Source organism: Gossypium arboreum, chromosome 8 (genome assembly GCF_025698485.1).
Source record: "Gossypium arboreum isolate Shixiya-1 chromosome 8, ASM2569848v2, whole genome shotgun sequence".
Classification (NCBI taxonomy): Eukaryota; Viridiplantae; Streptophyta; class Magnoliopsida; order Malvales; family Malvaceae; genus Gossypium; species Gossypium arboreum.
The window spans coordinates 55,285,625-55,295,143 of NC_069077.1; the positions used below are offsets into that span (position 1 = coordinate 55,285,625).

Below are 9,519 nucleotides of genomic sequence, written 5' to 3' on the forward strand. Positions count from 1 at the left end.
TTCAATCAAATCTTAAACAATTTATAAAAAAATAAAATATATGGAAATTTCAACATATTCAAACAACTTGTCAAGTGTTGGCAACATCAATTGGCATTTTCGTGAAGTTGTCTACGAACATCTAATTGTTGATGGCTTTATTCGGGGGTATAAAAAATGGATTTTCCATGGAGAGTGTACATATACTGGAACTTCTTCAATGATTAATCCGACTTATCCTGATATTACTTACCCTCAGTATGTTAGAGAAGATGACATGGAAGGTATGTTGCGGGATGCATTTAATATGCACAGTCATGGTGAGCAATCGTTTCCACCTAACTTTATTGCATCCGACGATTGTAATCTTGGTGGAAATGTTTTTTGCGAAACGGGAACAAGTGTACCTGATGAGGAGCCAAATGAAGAAGCGGCGAAGTTCTACAATTTACTTAACGAAATGAATGAAGAACTTTATGAGGGATCAAAATATTCGAAATTGTCTTTTTGTATTCGTCTATTTCACTTAAAATGTTTGGGAGGGTGGACTGAAAACTCTTTTACAATGCTGCTAGAGTTTCTGAGAAAGATGTTTCCGTTTGCAAAAATCCCCCAGTCTTGTCAAGATATGAAGAGACTAATAAAAGATTTGGGTCTTGGGTACGATAAAATTCATAGTTGCCCAAATGACTGCATGTTGTACTGGGGTGATCAGAAGAACCAGCAGTCTTGTCATGTTTGCGGTAAGTCTCATTGGATGAACGGGAATACAGAAGATGTGAATGGGGATGAAGGTGGGGCGCATTTAAGAAAGAAGCCAGTCAAGGTTATGTGATATTTTCCCCTAATACTAAGACTTTAAAGGCTTTTCATGTCGTCAAAGACGGCCGATTCTATGAGGTGGCATAATGATCAACGAACCGATGATGGATTATTAAGGCATCATGCTGATTCTTTAGCTTGGAAATCGTTTGACAATAAATTTCCAAGCTTTGCAAGCGATCCTCGGAATGTGAGGCTTGGGCTAGCAGTTGATGGCTTTAATCCTTTTAAAATCATGAGTACTTCATACAGTACTTTGCTTGTAGTGCTTGTTCCTTACAATTTTCCTCCATGGATTTGCATGAAGCAATCTTCATTTATTTTATCAATGATTATCCCTGGAGAGAAAGGTCCCGGAAATGATATTGACATCTATTTGCAGCCACTTATTGAAAAGTTAAAACAATTATGGTGGTGTTGAGACATATGATGTATTGAAAGGAGAACTTTAATTTACGTGCGACTTTATTATGGACAATTAATGATTTCCGGCTTATGCTAATTTATCGAGTTGGAGTACTAAAGGACGTTATGCCTGTCCTTGTTGTCTTTGCATAAACTTGTTCAAGTGGTTGTATAATGGGAAGAAGTTCTCTTACATGGGCCATCGTCGGTGGTTAGATGGAAATCATAAATTTAGATTTCAGAGGACTCTATTTGACTCTTGAAGAGTACGAGAGAGCTCTGAGCGACCGTTGGATCTAAAATCTTGTTTATGTTAAAAGATATCAACTTTAGTTACGAGAAGATGAATCAACCACCTATCACGCAAACAAGGAGAAGATCGAAGGATGAATCTGATGATGAATCTAACGAAGAGGATGATCCTAATGAGGCGGACTTGTGGAAAAAAATGAGTATTTTTTTTAGTTGCCTTATTGGGAGTACAACATTTTACGCCACAATCTTGATGTCATGCATATTGTGAAGAATGTCTGCGAGAACATAATTGGGACAATTTTAAATGTCGATGGAAAATCAAAAGACAATCTTCAGAGTCGACTTGATTTAGTTGACATGAGAATTCAGCGTGATCTTCATCCTGAAGTACTTTCGAATAGGAAATGTCGGTTGCCGCCTTCTATTTTTTCAATGTCAAAGAAAGAGAAAGAGGTGTTTTGCATGGTGTTGAAGGATATAAAGGTCCCAAATGCATATGCGTCAAATATATCTCGATGTGTGAGTCTTAAAGATCAAAGATTATATTCATTAAAATCACATGATTACCACATCTTGATGCAAGATTTGCTCCCAATTGCTTTACGGTGTTGCATGTCAAAAAATGTGACGTCCTGTATAATTGAACTATCCAATATAATGAAAGCTATTTGTGGCAAAGTTTTGGAAGTTGAAGAACTTAAGAAAGTACAGGATCGAGCTGCTTTGACTTTATGCAATTTGGAGAAGATCTTTCCACCTTCCTTCTTCACTATTATGGTGCACTTGGTAATGCATCTCCCTCACGAAGCAATACTTGGTGGACCGATTTTTTATCGATGGATGTATCCTATAGAAAGGTGCTAATTTATTTTTCAAGTATTTATTCATTCGCCTCTATACATTTAGTTACAACTTTTGATAATTATTGTATATCGTGTTTAGGTTCCTAAGAAAATTGAAATCTTATTGTCGCAATAAGCGTTATCCAGAAGGATCAATTGCTGAAGGCTACTTGGTAGATGAGTGCATGACCTTCTATTCTAGATATTTAGAAGATGTTGAAACACGATTGAATAGACCAACTAGAAATGCTGGGCTCAATGATCATAACTTGGCCGAAACTTATTTATTCCAAAGTTATGGAGAACCAATCGGAAAAGTTGAAATTGCAGAATTAGATGATATATCGTGGATACAAGCACATCGATATGTACTTTTTCACCACGATTTAGTTGAACCGTTACGCAAGTAAGTTCTAAAATTCCTTACATATTTGTCATTTTGATTTGTTTATCTTCTAACCAATTAAACTTATTTTTAACATAGTGAGTACAAATAAATTTTGAGATCTCGTGCACGCTCTCAAAGATTACAACATCGAGAGATTAATAAGTTATTCACAGAATCTTTTCATGAATGGTTAAGCCAAATGGTATGTAACTAAAGTTAATAAGTTACATATATTCGCGAAATTTAGTTAATCAAATAAGAATTTTTTTACATAAAACATTTATAATTATTCAATTTACTTTCGATTCAATAGGTTTGGAGTGGGAAGGACGTCAATGACGAAGTTAAATGGCTTTCCCAAGGTCCGAACAGAGTAATAAAAAGATATAGTGCCTTCCTTATCAATGGATACAGATTTCATACAAAGTATCGCGAGAGAATGAGGAGAACTCAAAATTGTGGAGTTGTTGTTAATTCTTCAATTACAAGTTATGCTAGTTCTAGGGACAGTAATCCGGTTGAGGGTAATGTGGAGTATTATGGACTTCTTACCGACATTATTGAGTTAGATTACTATGGTAGATGGAAAGTTGTCTTATTTCGGTGTGATTGAGCTGATGTTAATACTGCTCGAAGAATTAAAAAAGATCAATTTGGTTTTACAATGGTGAATTTCTCTCGCTTTATTCAAACTAGACAACAATTGATGGACGAGCCATATGTATTTTCCTCTCAAGTGAAACAAGTTTTTTATTCGAAAGATCCAACTGATGAGGGTTGGTATGTTGTACTCCGGAACACCCCTAGAGACTTTTTTGACATGGGTAATGGAAGTAGAGATGACATCAACGAAAGATCAGAAACATTACCTTTTCCAGAACAAAACTTAGATGAAAATATCCCTAGTACTAGTACACAACATCAATGGGTTCGACATGATGTGGATGAAGATATTCTGAATAATGATGTAGTAAGATTTTACGATTTTTAATTATATGTAATATTATAATTTTAATCTTGGTCATGTTATATAATTTAACTATTTTATATGTACTATTATTGTTGTAATTTGTTACTAAAACTTTAACTATTTTATGTGTATTGCGGAAAAATGGGTAGAAGAAGATTACGAGATTTAAGTATTGTCCGAATACTCCAAATTCGGAAGAAGGAAATAGTGAACAACAGACAATTGTTGGATCTTCGAATGTGCCGGAGACACTTGATGAGCCTGAAGAATTTCAAAGTAATGTTAAGTTCATTTTACATGTGTTGACTTTTATTATTGATTTATTTGTCAATTTTAATATAATAATAGAATATCATTTTTCAATTTGAAAGTCTTTGGGACGCTTTCGAGTTCGAGGACGTCTGCTGCTTAGAGATTTATACGACTTAGATCTTGTCGAGCGTGTCAAAATAAGTAGAAATACTCATGGTCAGCTTGTTGGATCTGAAGCTCGACTTTTAGTAGGCTATTTGGGCATTTTAGCACGAAATGCCAATATGTTGCCCATCAACTACGAATCATGGCATCACATGCCTGATAGCAACAAAAATCATGCTCTCGCTAATATTAAGGTAACAAAATGTGAATGTAATTTATAATACTTTGGTTTAAGTTTCATTTATATTTACATTCTAAACTTGTGTTTTTTTTAGGAGAGATTTGCTTTTGAGGTCTTTGATGATTATATCAAGAAGGCATTGGGTAAAAAATGGAGAGACAATAAAAGCAATTTAAAAAAACAATATTTTAAGAAAGACGTAAGCCTCGAGGAAAAATTGAGAAATATCCCACCGGGAATGCTGAGGTACCAATGGAAAGATGCAGTTAAATTCTGGAATTCAAAGAAATGAGAGGTATTGGGTATTTCCAAACTCTTATATATAGTGTTTACTATATACGTAATAATAATTTCATTATGTAGGACCGTGAGCGGGTTGGAACAAGCAAGAGGCAAAAACAAAAATTCACGCACACGGCAAGGTCGAGAAGTTTTGCTTTTGTAGCTGAGACCGAGGTATTATGAATTTATTAATTCTTACAAATATTAATAACTTTCTAGTATTAAATAATATTTTTACTACTATATTGTATGAAGTCAAATCTGGACAAAAAGTTGGACGCCTTCAGCTTTTTGAGATTACACATAGGAAGAAAGATGGATCTCCTATGACATCCGAAGCTGGAGAAATTATGGTATATTTACTTAATAATATTTGATTTTTTATAAATATTTATAATATTTAATTATAATTGTTTAATTCAATTCATCATTAGTAGTTTTAAATAATGTTAAGTTATGTTGTATTCATTTTTATTATATATTTCGTTTCTAACTGTTTAATTGCTTTTTTAGGAGAAACTAAAGGAGAAAAAGGTGGAATATGAAGCGATTGCTTGATTGATAGTTCTGTTAATCTTGAGAACATTGATAATGAATTATCACTTGAAGTTTTAGGTCTGAAAGGTACGGTCGGGTTCAATTTCAAGGATCTGGTGTTACCCAGACCCAATATTTTGGATCCGGCTCCCACAATACATGCCTTCCAAGTCAAGCTCAAGTCAAGTTCGAGGTTAAGAGACCAGATAGCTCGGATGCAAGTGAACACGGTTGAGCAAATTGTCGAGGTTCAACGAAAATATGAAGAACTCCAAAGAACAACTTAGAGCAGAGGCAGAGAGAGGAGATAGCGACAATGAGGGACGCAGAGGCACGACCGAGGGAGGCAGAGGCAGCAGCGATGGCAGCAGAGCAGAGCAAAAAGTACGATGACCTCCAGCTACAGCTTCAAGAGATGATGCAGATGTTTTAGCAATCGCAAAAGCCGCCATCTTAGACATTAATTTTCTCATTTTAAGAATGTTTTTAACTTTGTCACGTTTAACATTATTGTAAGAATATTTTAAATTATACTTTATTTATTAATTATATCATATATCTTTCGTTAAATTTGAAGTATCATTTAGAATTAATATTTTTGGTTGTATTTTTTATGCTAAATTTGTTGTTTTTGGCTGCATTTTATACTATATTTGTTGTATTTGGTTGGATTTTAATGCAGGAAGGGCTGGATATTGGTGAAAAAAATATATTGCAAATCTGTCAAAATTAGCGGTGTTTTCCAAAAAAAACGCCGCTAAAAGCCATGACTTTTAGCGGTGCTTTCCCCAACAAACGCCGCTAAAAGACATGACTTTTAGCGGCGCTTTCCCAACAAACGCTGCTAAAAGCCATGACTTTTAGCGGCGCTTTCCCAACAAATGCCGCTAAAAGTCGTGGCTTTTAGCAGCGATTTTTTAACAAACGCCGCTAAAAGCCACGACTTTTAGCGGCATTTTTTTTACATAAACGCCACAAATTTTTGTGGCGTTACCTATAGCGGTGTTTTAAAAAATGCCGCAAAAAATTTTAGTGGCACTTAAAACCGCAGCTAAAAGTCTATTTTCTTGTAGTGGTCAAACCTAATAAGGGAATCTATTGATCGAGTTAATGCAACACTAGGGGTTTTAATTAGAAAGAGATTTCAATTAATCAACCTAAGGTTAGACGTTGTTAGTCTCAAGAGAGATAATAATATAAATTAGGGATTTCTACGGATCAAGTCAAGTGAATAAATCATCTAATTCAGAGTCAAATAACAAGTGAAGTCTAGGTGGATTTTTCCTTGGGTATTGTCCAAATCAATCAGTTTTCCCAAAAGTATTTCCCCAATTTTCTTCCTGTGCATTCTTGATTTAGTTAATTAGTTTAGGTAAGTAAATCCCATTATTTTTAGGCTAGATAATAAAAAGAAAGTTAATACTAGTACTTTTAGTTCCTGTGGGTTCGACATTCTGGTCTTGCTATAAACTATACTACTGCTCGATAGGTGCGCTTGCCTTTATCATGATAATAGTTAGTTTTCAAGTACGATCAATCATAAATATAAAACTTATCACGAGACATCACATCAATTTTTTGGCACGGTTTCTAGGGAACTAAGATATTAGAACACTTAATTTTTATTACTTTAGCCGTTTATTTTATTGCAATTTCAATTTTATTTTAGTTTTGTTAATTTTACTAAATTTTATTTTGTTTTCTTCTGACAAGTTTTTTATAGTTTATGACTAGAAGAAACCCGTCAAGACCATTACTTTTTGATAGTGAGATTGAAAGAACAGCTCATAGAAACCTAAGAGAAATAAGGCGAAACCTAAGAAACATAGAGGAAGGACAAGAGGAAAATATCCATAATACAACCAAGGAGATGGCTGAAAATCAGAATAATCAGCTTCCTCCTGTGGTTGCTGCAAATCCAATAAATTAGAATCCTGCTCCTTGTACTATGTATGATTATGCTAAACCTACTTTAACAGGAGCCGAATCGAGTATAGTTAGACCTGTTATTGCTACAAATAATTTTGAACTGAACCCTAACATAGTTCAAATGATACAACAGTTTATTTAGTTTGATGGTTTGCAGGACGAGGATCCAAACACTCATTTGGTGAATTTTCTGGAGTTTTGCTACACTTTTAAGATCAATGGCATTTCTGACGATGCAATTCACCTTCGGTTGTTTCCCTTTTCGTTGAGAAACAAAGCTAAACAATGGTTGAACTCGTTACCACGAGGGTCAATCACTACTTGGGAACAAATGACCGAAAAATTCTTACCTAAATATTTTTCGCTGGCTAAAACGGCTAAGTTGAGGAATGATATCTCTTTTTTTGTGCAGATGGATCTAGAAACACTCTATGATGCATGGGAGAGATACAAGGATCTCTTGAAAAGGTGCCCTCACCATGGGTTACCTCTATGGTTGCAGATTCAGACTTTTTACAATAGTGTGAACCCCTCAATAAGGCAACTTATCGACGCAGCCGCCAGTGGTACTTTAAACAACAAAACACCTAAAGAGGCTTACGAATTTATTGAAGAGATGTCACTAAATAACTATCAGTGGCAAGTCATGAGAACAAAGCCGACAAAAGCAGCCGATGTTTTCAACCTCGATGCGGTCACTATGCTATCTAACCAGGTAGAACTTTTAAATAAAAAGACTGATGGTTTATATGGTTCTACTCAGGTACATCCAGTGATGAGGTGCGATGCAAATGGAGGAGGAGTACACACAGAATATTGATCCTTCAACCCTAGCACAGAGGAGGAACAAGTTCAGTATATGGGTAACAATAATTCTAGACCTCAAAATAACCCATACAATAATACTTATAATGCAGGTTGGAGGAACCATCCCAACTTCTCGTAGGGTGGTTAAGAAAATCAAAGGCCATAACATCCCCCAAGCTTTCAACAACCACCTTACCAGCAGGAAAAGAAACCGAACCTTAAGGAGATACTAACAAAATTTATCGCGGTGTCAGAAACTCATTTTTAGATTACCGACACAGCACTTAAGAATCAACCAGCATCGATCCAAGGGCTCAAAACTCAGATAAGCCAGCTTGCTAAATTGATTTCTGAACGACCACAAGGTAATTTGCCGAGTAATACTGAAACTAACCCAAGGGAGCAGCTTAATGCGATTACCGTTCAAGATGAATAAGGGTTAGTTGAACCTGAACCTGAACCAAGGCAAGGAATTGTGGTAAGTAAAGGTAAAGGTGAGATGGACCACAATGAGCAAAAACCGGTAAGTAGAGAGTACAAACCTCATGTGCCATACCCCAGTGCAACAAGGAAAGACCACACGGATGAACAATTTAGTAAATTCCTTAAACTATTAAAGAAATTACACATTAACTTACCATTTATTGAAGCTCTTTCACAGATGCCCAACGCTGTTAAATTTTTAAAGGAGCTTTTAGCAAACAAGCGAAAGTTGGATGAGGCGTCGCATGTAGAGTTGAACACAGTTTGCTCAGCCATTCTACAGAATAAGCTACCCAAAAAATTGAAAGATTCAGGGAGTTTTACAATTCCTTGTTTCATTGGTAGTTTAAACGTTAACAATGCTTTAGCTGATTTAGGGGCTAGTATTAATGTCATGCCCTATAAAATGTTTAAACAACTAGGTCTTGGGAAACCCAAACAAACTAGGATGAGCATTCAATTGGTAGATAAAACAATCAGATTTTCTAGGGGTATTATTGAAGATGTACTTGTTAAAATTGACAAATTTATATTCCCAATTGATTTTGTTGTTCTAGACATAGGAGAGGATAGTGGCGTACCTTTAATTTTAGGAAAGTCCTTGTTAGCAATTGCTAGAACTATTATTGATGTTGGTATAGGTGAACTCACACTTCGTGTGGGTGATGAAACAATCACTCTACAAGCTTGTAATTTGAGTAACACATCAAATACTGAGGGTGGTTGTATAAACCATGCTACTAATAATGATCATGTGGTGCAACCCTTTTTGCAGGAAACACGTTCGAAGAGCAAACATGAGCCATGTTCAAGTAACAACAAATGACTCATCTGTGAAGAACAAAGGCTACAAATTGAGGAACTAGATGAATGGAGGACACAGAAACCAAGAACACACGATAAACAAAAACCACGCCATGACGGATTCAATGTTTCACCATATCAACTTAAGGTTAAGAGACAAAGTACTATTAGATGAAGCAGACCCTCGTATTACCACTTCTGACCCTAATGGAGCAATCCCTTTTACGATACTTAACATTTTCCCATACAGTACAGTCGAGGTAACTCATTCCAAATTTGGCACTTTCAAGGTAAATAGTACTCATCTAAAACCTTATTTTGATAAAATTGATAGTAGGAATAAGAAGTGTAAACTCCTCGCACCACCATGACCATGCAACAGAGAGGTAAGTCGAGCTTAGACTCTAAATAAGCGCTT

At 35.5% G+C, this 9,519-nt stretch overlaps 1 non-coding gene across 1 annotated transcript; it reads right to left on the minus strand.

The window, feature by feature from the left end:
- Positions 1-7,386: 7,386 nt before the first annotated feature.
- Positions 7,387-7,493, minus strand: LOC128280295 (small nucleolar RNA R71). The gene has a single exon (XR_008270475.1). It is a non-coding gene; the product is annotated as a small nucleolar RNA R71 (small nucleolar RNA).
- Between the last annotated feature and the right edge of the window lie 2,026 nt (positions 7,494-9,519).